The sequence below is a fragment of the Cynocephalus volans genome, chromosome 6 (assembly GCF_027409185.1).
Source record: "Cynocephalus volans isolate mCynVol1 chromosome 6, mCynVol1.pri, whole genome shotgun sequence".
NCBI lineage: Eukaryota > Metazoa > Chordata > Mammalia > Dermoptera > Cynocephalidae > Cynocephalus > Cynocephalus volans.
In genome coordinates, this window is record NC_084465.1 from 32,321,969 (window position 1) to 32,333,511 (window position 11,543).

Genomic DNA, 11,543 nt, shown 5'->3' on the forward strand with positions numbered 1-11,543 from the left:
TAGCTGCGTTTCTCGGTCAGGTAGGAGGACAGGTTCTGGCTGCCTTCCCCTGGCTGGACGCTTAGACCCGGCCTTGAGCCGATGACTGTACTTCGAGGCAGCTGGACTCCGAGGGCTATTAGCAGAGCGCTGATACCGCCGGGGCTCCTGGGGCTGCCCGGCCGGTCGGGAATGTTTCTCCTTTACTTGAAAAACCGTGCAAAGCATCCCATCCTTGGCTTCTTTTCTGGCTCCGCCTCTCTGATTTGGGATTTGGAGGCAGCAGCATCAAGCTAGGAGGTGTACGTCATCTCGCATCCCGAATGCTTACCACGGTTATAGTACTAGTGTGGAAGCAAGGCGTGTGTGTAACCCAGATGTGGCATTAGGAAACGTTTAGTCTTCCGTGCTGACCATTTTCATCTTTAGTAAATCGAAGGCTTTCAAACTTTCCTCACCCGGCACTCTTACTCCTTTCCTCCATCCGTGGTCTTTGCCTCTTAACACACTTAAAAATCCAGCAAACCTATCTATTTGGTAGAAGGCAAGACTAGATTACTGCTTTAGTACTGACACTAACATTCTAGATATATCAGGCTTCAAATGGAATCACGCGTTATGGGTGAAAGAGGGACTTTTGTTGTAAGCAAACATAGTAGACTGCTTTTTTGTTTTTAAACAATAAGATTAAATCATTTATGTTTGAATAGAGAATACGTAAAGATAATAAAACTCAAACAATAAAAAAGGATGAACAGTGAAAATTTGCCTTCTACCCATTCCTCCCCTCAACCAGTTCACTTTCCAGAGGTCTTCAATGCAAAGACAAATACGTAGTTGTCACCTGTAACGTTATTCTGCGCTTTTCACTTAACACTGTGTATCTTGGAATTGTTTTCTATCAGTATGAGTATTAAGAGATATGCCTTATTTTATGTATGTATGAATGAATGTATGCATTTACGTTTCGTTGTGAGAAGGTGTTTCTAAGCCTATCATGAAATTTGGAAAGTCTCATAAGCAAAAACGTTGATAAATTTCACTACCTAACAGTCCAAAACTGCTATATAGTAAAAGACAACATAACATCAAATGCATAATGGGAAATAAAATTGCAACACACAACAAAGGGGTATTTAATTATTAAGGCTCATAAAACAATATAAGGATGTATGGAAACAGTCAAGGAGTTGTTCTTGAGGCTGTAATACAGTGTTGCCTTTTTGAAAAGCAATTTGATGGTATTTAACAGAATTAAAATCTGCATACCCTTTGACTTATCCATCCTTATTCTGGAGACTTATTTTATAGTATGCTTACACAGGTATACAGAGATAAATGTACAAGGTGTTTGTTATAGCACCATTTTTTAATAATAAATAAGAAGCTGGAGATAGCTCAAATGTCCAACAACAGGGCAACAGCTGAATAATATGGCTTAGTCCTACAATGAAATTACTATGAGGTTGTTGAAAAGAATGAGGCAGGATCATGTTAATAAATGTTAAATATGTTAAGTATATTAAATTACAGATAAGTTGTAAAATAGTGTTAAAGTTTAAAACTGCACAGAAATCTAATTTATATATTTAAAGTATACCATATGATCATAAGCAAATATAAATATATATATGATATTATATAATTGTAGCTTGATAGACAATTTTTGGAAAGATAAACTGTTAACACTGCCTAATAATGAGGAATAAAATCAGGGTATCAGGCCAATAAGGGTATGCTTTTACTTTTACTTTTGATTTTATCCCCTTCTGTTCTGTTAGGTTTGTTTTTCTATAAGCATATATTGCTCTCTTAAAAACAACAGCAGCAACAACACATTTAACAATAACAATAATGAAAAAAACATCAATTTCAAAAAGTCTTTTCAAACTATAGCTATGATGTTTTTGCTACCTGTTTGGGCTGGAATTTCACAACATTTTACATTTCACACTATAATGTGTGCCTTGTCATTTACATTTAATATCTGCTGTAGTGAGAGTTTATTCATATTTATGTAAGTAGAACATGTTAATATACATATGGGGAGTAATAGAAACCAATATAATTAGCTCCTTATTCTAGATGGATAAAGGTGTTGGAAAAATTCAAAATTAATTCTTTCAGTAGCTTGTTTTGCCTTTAAAACAGAACCTACTTATTGTATCAGCTTTACTGATAATCAGTCGCTCTGCACTCCTTCTGTAAACTGTGCTTGCTTATCTCAATAGCTACTACAATAGCTACATGAATGCTGAAAAAACGAAACATATTCATGTGCTAGCTGCATGAATGCTGAGAAAGTGGAACAGTCTGTATATATAAACCCTGTGAGACCTAAACTTGGGGCTCAATCTGAGCGCTAGCTCATCTGGGCCTGCAGGCATAATAAAATACCTGATTCTTCAACCCTCCGAGTGCCAACTGCTTCTTTGTCAAGTCTGTTCCATAATATTTTCTGGTGTGTTTATTGGGAAGTGATTCGGACTGCCCTCTTGAGCCACCAGTCCAAGCGGGGAGACCTGGCAGATTGGCAACGCCACAGAGGACTGAGGAGTCATTGCCCAGCCATTTTGTCTGGACCTCAGAGAACGGGACCTCACTTATCCTAGGGAGCACCTGTTTGACAGGACTCAACAGAGGGAAGGACCAGTCAGACCCCCGCCACCTGCAGGACAGGTAGGACCCCCACCCCAATTATCAGTTCAGTTCAGGCCCACCTTCGGGTGGAAGGGGAGCTTGATCACCTCCCAAAAGGGTCTCCTTGAAGACCCGTATGGGTTAAGGAACTTGTAGTGAGGTCCATCTGGTCTGGACCTTGTCATTCCATCTGTGCAGGACCTTATAGTAAGGCCCATCTGGTCGGGACCTTGTTGTGAGGTCGCTGTGTTTAGTTTAGATCAGGATTGGGGGAGGGAAAAGTATCTCAACTTCTGTGTGAGTATATATGAGTGTTTGTATATGGAATCAAGTCTCTGCTGTGGTTTCTGAGTGGGTCCTAACCTGTGGTTCCATGGTCACATCATACAGCATAATGGCGATTCAGGTCCAGAATGGACTGAGACCAGGCCTGGGATTTATATGGGTACACCTTAGCCAAGATGGATCTAAAGTCCCCCTGGGTATGCAGCCAGGCAGATGCCAGATTGCTTCCCCTTCTGCAAGGGAGAGGGAACCCCCATCTTTTGTTTGCATCTCTGCTGCAGGGAGGTATCTGGGAGAGGTCCCACATGCGGTGGAGAAAAGAGCCTTTATTTATGTCTGAGCACCTCCTAGATCCCCCAAAAGAGAGGCGAATGATTCTTTTCAGACCTAGGTTACATTTACTTGACTCCTGAGGAGTGACACATCTTTTCACATTGTTTGCTCTGGGAGATCCATTGCCCACTCTGCCATAGAGTTCCCCTCCCCACTCATGAGTTCTGTACATCCCCAGGGGTGAAGCCTCCACTCAGCTACCTGGAAGGAAACCCAGATTGGAGCCATATCCTAGTACACCTTTTCTGTCACCATCCGACCTTCCCCTGTCACCTTTATTCCCCTGGAATTTGGTCATTTGCCTGTGAAAAGGGGGACTAGTCTATGGGCTGTTGGTCTCTGTGCACATCCTACAAATCCACCTGGCCTGCCAGGTGATAAAAGACTCAGGCTGCCACTTCCCTTACATGTGGAAGCCTTGCCATCTGGCACATGAAATCGGCTTTGTTCCTTCATTGCAATCCCTAGCCTCCTGCAGACTTCTTACACCAGTTTATGAGAGAGCTGTTTGGGCACTCTGGACCTTTGTTGAGTGGCAGCACCAATGCTATTTGGGATATAAGTGCCTGAGACAGGCATAGGAGGCTAGAATTTGATATGGGGACAAGTGCCTCAAAACCTACTATCCTTAAATACATGTTAAAGAATTTTCAGAAGGGCTACTCTGGGGAGTACAGAATCAAAATGACCCCCAAGAAACTGCAGACCCTATGTGAAATGGCCCACCTTTGGGGTTGGGTGACCTTCAGAAGGGACCATAGACCTCCAGAAGCGTTGAGCAGATTTATGAGGTTGTGACAGGGAAGCCAAGGCACCCAGACCAATTTCCATACACAGACTCCTGGTTGACAATAGCTCTGACCCTTCTGCCACCCTGGGTTGGATTCTGTATTCCTGAGGGAAGGTGTAAGGTTCTCACTGCACAAGCAGTCCGGAAGTTGGAGCACAACCAGCAAGAAACGAAAAGTCCTATATATCAAGGAGATCCAGGTCAAAACCTGTTGCCTCCATTGTATCCTGCTCCTTCGGGGATGCCTGGCCCCAGGAATCGCCTGCCAAATAGCCCTCTGGCTTTAGTTCCATAGGCCCCACCGGCATTGTCACCAGAGAGTCCAGAGAGTCCTGAACTGGTGGGAAGGTGAATCCACTCTGCCCAACAGATCCCAGTCCTCCAGATGCCCCTGCAAGATACCCAAGGCCCACAGCAGATCAACCTGGATGGCAACATACAGCCAGAGTGCCCCCTCTTCTACTACCAGCCCTTTACAACTACAGACCTTCTGAATTGAAAACGCCATACTCTGTCATATTCAGAAAAACCCCACGTTCTCATCAGTCTCTTGGAGTTGATTTTCCTCACCCATCAGCCCACCTGGGGAGACTGTCATCAGCTACTCCTTACCCTCTTCAACACTGAGGAATGGTGACACATCCTTGCAGGATCCAGGAAATGGTTACAAGACCAGGTGCCTGCAGCTACCCTGGATCCTGAGACCTGGGCAAAAGATGCAACACTGGATGCCATGCCAAACTGGGACTTTAATGAAGAAGAAGGGAGAAATCACCTCCACTGATATAGAGAGGCCATCCTCTAAGGGCTGAGAGTAGGGGCCAGAAAACCCACTAACATGTCCAAAACAACCATCATGACCCAGAAACTGGACAAGCCACCTGCAAAGTTCTATGAAAGGATAAACAAGGCCTTCCAGGTTTACACACCATTCAATCCTGAGGCAGCTGAGAATCAACGGATGGTCAACACAGCCTTTGTGGCCCAGTCCTGTGCCAATATCTGTCACAAACTTCAAAAGCCAGAAGGTTTTGCTGGGATGAATGCCACATAGCTCCTGGAGGTGGCCAAGAAGATATTCATCAGTTGAGACTCAGGCCCAAAAGGAAGCAGATAAATGCCTAAGACAGAAGGTGGCACTCTTGGCAGCAGCACTCAATCCAGACCGGAACTTTTCATCAAAGAATAAGAACCACTGCTGAGGAGGACAGGCACCCCTGTAGTCCAATCAGTGTGATTTCCACAAGGAGCTTGGCATTGGAAAAATGAATGACCAAAAGTGGGGAGAAACTCCAACCAACGTTCCAAGGCAAGACACACTCTGGAAAGAAAAAGTATGTGTCTAAGCTGTCAAGCCAAGAGTTCCAGAACCTCATTGGCTTTGCGGGCATGGACTAGGGGTTAGGTTAGGGGAGACAGGTCTTCCTGTTCCTGGGCCCCCAGGAGCCCATGGTAAAAATGACAGTAGGAGAACAACCTATGACTTTCATGGTGGACAATGGGACAGAACACTCTGTAGTCACCAGCTCAGTGGCCCCATTCTCAGGCTGAAAACCACCATTATTGGTGCTATGGGGCCACAAGCAGACCAGCCATTCTGCAGGGCCTGGACTTGTCACCTTAGGGGTCACAGGGTGACTCACGAATTCCTATATTTGCCCAATTGTCCAGTACGCCTACTAGAGATTTGTTGAGAAAACTAAGGGCACTAATAGCCTTCACAGCTGGTGAAGCAGCTCACTGGACTTTAAATAGAAGACCTTAGTGATGGCTGTAACGGTGACCAGGGAAGAGGAATGGCACCTATACATCAAGGCCGAAGAAGACTCAAACACAGGACCATCAGACCTCTTAAGAGACTGCTTCTTTAGAGACTTTCCTTCTATCTGGGTGGAATTGGGACCCCCAGGTATGGCAAAAAGACATGCCCTTATAATTATAGAGCTGAAACCAGGGGCCATACCAGTCAGGGTAAAACAGTATCCAGTCCCTCAGGAAGTCCAACTGGGAATCCAGGAACATATCCACTGGTTACAGGAAGCAGGAATTCTGGTCTAGTGCTAATTGCCTTGGAACATACCACTCCTGCTGGTCAAGAAGCCCAACAGAAAGGGGTACTGTCTAGTTCAGGATCTGCGAGCTGTGAACATGGCAGCTGTCACCATCCACCCCACAGTACCCAATCCTTACACACTCCTGAGTCTACTCCCTGTGCAGGCTAGATGGTTCTCCTATCTTGACCTCAAAGACACCTTCTTCTGCCTCTGACTGGCACCCAGAGACCAGCTGCTGTTTGCCTTTGAATGGGAAAATCCCTGCACAGGAAGGAAGACTCAACTGACCTGGACTAGACTGCCACAAGGGTTCAAAAACTCATCTACACTCTTTGGAGAAGCGGTAGCCTCAGACCTCGCTGCTTTCCCAGGAGACAGGTTGAATTGCACCCTGCTTCAGTATGTTGATGACATCTTCCTGGCCAGTCCCACACAAGAAAACTGCTGGGAAGGAACAAGAGCCCTGCTGAGCCTGCTGTCCGACTTAGGATATAAGGTGTCCTGGGGAAATGCAGATATGTCAACAGAAGGTCAGGTGCCTAGGATATCACATCTCCAAAGGACGCCACTCACTGGAAATAGAAAGGAAACAAGATATTTGTGCTATACCCTGACCAGATAACAAGAGGAAAGTCTGAGTTCCTTGGGACTGCTGGCTTCTGTCAAATATGGATACCGGGTTACTCAGAAAATGCTAACCCCCTGTGTGAGGCAACCAAAGGAGCTGAAAAGGAACCCCTAGTGTGGGGTCCAAAGCAAGAGCATGCCACCACATGCGGTGACCACCCTAATAAACAGTTGGGGATACAAATGGCTGACCAACTCCAGGATGAGTCACTGTCAAGGACTCCTCTGTGAAAACCCCTGGATGCGCCTCAAAATGGTGCAGACTCTGAACCAAGCCACCCTCCTGCCTCCAGAGTCTGGCCCCCTGGACTGCAATTGTGAAGAACTAATGGATGAGGTATACTTCAGCAGGCCTGATTTGATGGACTTGTCCTTAACTGACCCAGACAAGAAACTGTTCAGAGATGGGAGCAGTTATGTTCAGGAAGGACAATGAAGAGCCGGATATGTGGTAACAACTCATAAAGAGGTTATAGAGGCAAAATCCTTGCCACAAGGATGGTCAGCACAGTGAACGGAGCTATGGGCACTAATCCAAGTACTCAGACTCTTGAAAGGAGGGTGAGTCAACATTTACATTGACTCTGGATATGCCTTTACAACCTTACATGTCCATGGAGCCCTGCACAAAGAGGGGGCCCTGCCTGATGGCAGGAGGAAAGACAGTTAAAAATGAGAAAGAAATTCTCCAGCTCTACAAAGCAGTGTGGGAGCCCACCCAAGTGGCCATTATACACTGCAGGGGATACCAAAAGGAGACTGACAAGATCATTGAAGGAAACCAGTTGGCCAACCAGACACCCAAAAAATCAGCTGTCCAAACAGAGCCTGCAACAGACCAGAATGAGACTGCCAAAATTATGCTGGTGCAAGAGATGGCACAGCAATTAAAGTACACAAAGAAAGAGACAATGGGCAGAAAAATAAGGTGGAATTAAAGCCCCCAAAGGATGGTGGAAGCTCCCAGACCACAGACTAATGATTCCTCAGTGACTGGCCCACCGACTAGTCCTGGAGTATCATGAACTTACTCACTGGGGGAAAAGGGCCCTCAAGACTATGCTGAGTCATTACTATTTCATCCCGGGATTGGCTTCCCTCTATGCCCAGGTCAGGTCCTGATCCTCGACCTTCATCCAAAACAATGCCAAGCAATGGCTGGCACCTGGAGTCCAGCCAGTCAGGACATCACCCTTCAAAGACTTGGTAGTAGACTTCACCAAAGTAGAGTCCTGCAAGGGTTACAAATACTTGTTAGTAATGATATGTTCATTCACCGGATGGACGGAGGCACTGCCCACGTTCCAAGCAAGCCTGGGAGGTCGTGAAGACCCTTATAAGCGAAACTGTACCAAGATATGGACTCCCTCTGACTATAGGTTCAGACAATGTGCGAGCATTTGTTGCAGAGGTCATTCAAGGACTGGCCAAAATGCTGGGGATACAATGAAAGCTCCACACAGCATACTGGCCACAAAGCTCAGGGAAAGTGGAACGTATGAATCATTCTCTAAAGATCATTTTAGCCAGGCTTTGCCAGGAGGTGGGACTACCCTGAATAGATATGCTTCCCTTAGCCTTGTTATGGGTTCAGTGTATGATGGGGCCAACAGGATACTCCCCTTTTCAAATCATGTATGGGAGAGCACCCCCACTTATAGTTAGACTACAGGGACATCCCCACTAGTTGAGGGAGATACAAATATCTCAATACTTGCAGTCACTGGCCAGGACCTTCAGACAGATAATCAGGACAGTTTTAGAACGAGCTCCCATTCCTTTAGGAAATTGGGCACACCAGTTCCAACTGGTAACATAGTATGGGTAAAAGACTGGAAAAAGGCTTTTTCAAAGCCAACCTGGACAGGCCACACGTAGTTTTATGAACTACCCCTACTGTAGTTAAGGTTGCAGGTTTAATTCCTTGGGTCCATCATACACTGGTAAAACATGCAGCTTCCTCAGACAGTGCCCCCTCATGGTCCATGAAGGCTGACCTCTCTGACCTGCTCAAGATCTAATTCCAGAGATGCCCTGCAAATTGACAAAACCTGCCTCAGCCACTCCATGGGCTGGCTGAACCACACACACGGCTGAAGCCTGAGGTTCTTGCTGCTGTGGGACATGACAAGTACACTGATTTATTTTCATGAAATGATAAGCATATGTCACCCCTAGCCTTTAGTTTTCATTGTATTACTTGTTTTGCTTTATGCCATAGAATTGACTACAGTAACCCCAAAAGATTGAAATAGTATAGAAAAGTTTTTGCTAGTACTCCTTTATTTCCTGTCAATGGAATGTTTTTTAACCATCTCATGGTGGCAATGTGCCTTCTAAAGATAGCCTCTTCCTTGAACACATGGACTTAGCTTACTGACCCCACCACACATACTGTCTCCTGCTCCAGGCCAGGGAAAATGTATACAAAGGGGCTAAAATTTAAAAAGTCTTGGTTCTCATGGACAGACACTTGGAGCTGACTATGCTGGCTTTTGCCGCTAGCTGGTCCACTATTTATTTTATTCTTAGCTCTCTTGTTTGGCCCATGTATTTTAAATTGCCTTGTCAGTTTCATTTTGACTCATTTAGAGTCAAATTACAGATGGCCTTGTCATCACAAGAATCCACTTATATGCCCCTAAAAAAACACAAAAATTCTGAAGGTGATGCTCACTCCAATGTTTAGAGAGAGCATCAAAGGGAGGAAATGTTGGGAAAATCCAAAATTAATTCTTTCAGTAGCTTGTTTTGCCTTTAAAACAAAACCTGCTTATTATATCAGCTTTACTGATAATCAACTGCACTGTACTCCCACTTCTGTAAACTGTGCTTGCTTGTCACAATAGCTACTACAATAGCTACACGAATGCTGAGAAAGCAAAAGATATATAAACCCTATATATCTTTTATAAACCTATATAAAAGCCTATATAAACCCTGTAAGACCTAAACTTGGGGCTCAGATTTTGGAGCGCTAATTCATATAGTCCCGACTGCATAATAAAATACCTGACTCTCCAACCCTCTGAGTGCCAACCACTTCTTTGTCAAATCCATTCCATAACAAAGAAAAAAAAAATCTGTTGGATATTTTTTTCTCAATTTAAAATCATACTTATTTTTCTCATATCAAATAAGAGCCTCTGATAATGTGTCTGATATTAAAATAATCATTTTAATTCTGGATCTGACTACCACTAACTTACCACAACATCCGTGGGTCTTAGCTTCCTCGTCTAAAGGAAAATCAGCAGTTCCTAGACTTTTTCTTAGTCATCAGTACCTCTTTTCTATTCTTCCCCACCCATGTGGATTCCTACACTGAGATGCGACCCAGTGTAGTGGTTAAGAACATGGGTCTGGTTCCAGACTGCCTGGATTTGGATCCCAGACCTACAGCTTCCTAGCTCTGTGACCTTGTATATTACCTAACCTCTCTGTGCTGATTTCTTTATCTATAAAATGAGCATAATAATATCATCTGCCTGTGAGGATTAAATAATTTAATGCATGTATTTGCTAACATTTTGCTTTATTTTAAAAGTATTTTTTCCTGCTGAGTAAAATGAGTAACTATGTAATGCTTCTAAGGAGTTATTAATGTATAATTATCACTAACCTTTTGGAAATTTTAGAAATAGTTTATTAGTTGCTAACATTTATTAAGTGCTTACTGTATGCCAGACATTATTTGCTAAGTACTTTATATATATTATTTAATTCTTACAAGACCTTTCGATGTTGAAACTGTTATATTAATATCTCATTTTGCAAGTGAGGAAAATGAAATTTAGGTTAAGAAACCTCTTTATCTCAAAGTCACATAGCTACTAAGTATCAAGTACTTTGAGGCGTCAGGTATTTTACCCTACTTGCAGGCTAATAAGTTAGCCTGTCACTGTTTCTTGGGTGCTGGGTTGGAGACAAAGGATTCATGGCAAAAGCAGTAGCCAGTCCTTCAAGTCTGTGCCAATTTCCCATGTCCCCCAAGTCCTACAGGGCAACACAAATGAGCCTACATGAATGCCGGCACTTTTACTGCTTTTATAGTGAACCAAAGAAGAAAGCCTGCTCTTTGTTTGGATGAAGATGTTATCTCAACCGTCATGGTTTCTTTTGCAAACACAACCCTGTGAAATGAACTGGGTAAACAGTGGTCATGGCCTTGCATTTTTGTCATAGCAGCCTGCAAGAACATGTAGGGACACTCAAGGCCCATGGCAGATTGCTCCTCTCAAAAGAAAGTTGCTAAGTTAGGATTAAAACCCAAGCAGTCTGGTTCCAGAGTTGACTCACCTGAAAGCCCACTTAGGGAAACCAGAACTGAGAATCAGTGTACTTGATGGCAGTGATAATCCTTTCTGGTCTATAATCTCCGTGACTTTTATGATTTATAAATCTTGAAATTTCTTATTTTTAGGTTGAGTAGATGCTTATTGCTGCTAATTATTTTAAAGATACTGCTAACCACTCTCGTTAAAAACAAATAACAACTTGAAAGTGTTTTATGTCATTATTTAGGTCACTTATTCATGTTATTAATTAAGCAGCACCTCTGATGGATCTTAGGCACTACCATATGTAAAAAACTACAGGTTACAGAGAAGTGTGATTAGTACCATAAAGAGATTGTAAGGAGATCTCTTGCTTGGAGGGGAGTAATCTAGGATATTTAACATATTAAACTAGTAGTGAGGTAAATATAAGAATTGGAAACCACAGCAACTAGGAAATGGAGTCTGTTGCCTTGACAAGGATGGTGGAGGTGTGTCAATTTATTCAGTCCTGTCAAATGAACTGCTTTATAGTGTGTGGCTTCTGTTTGTGACTGC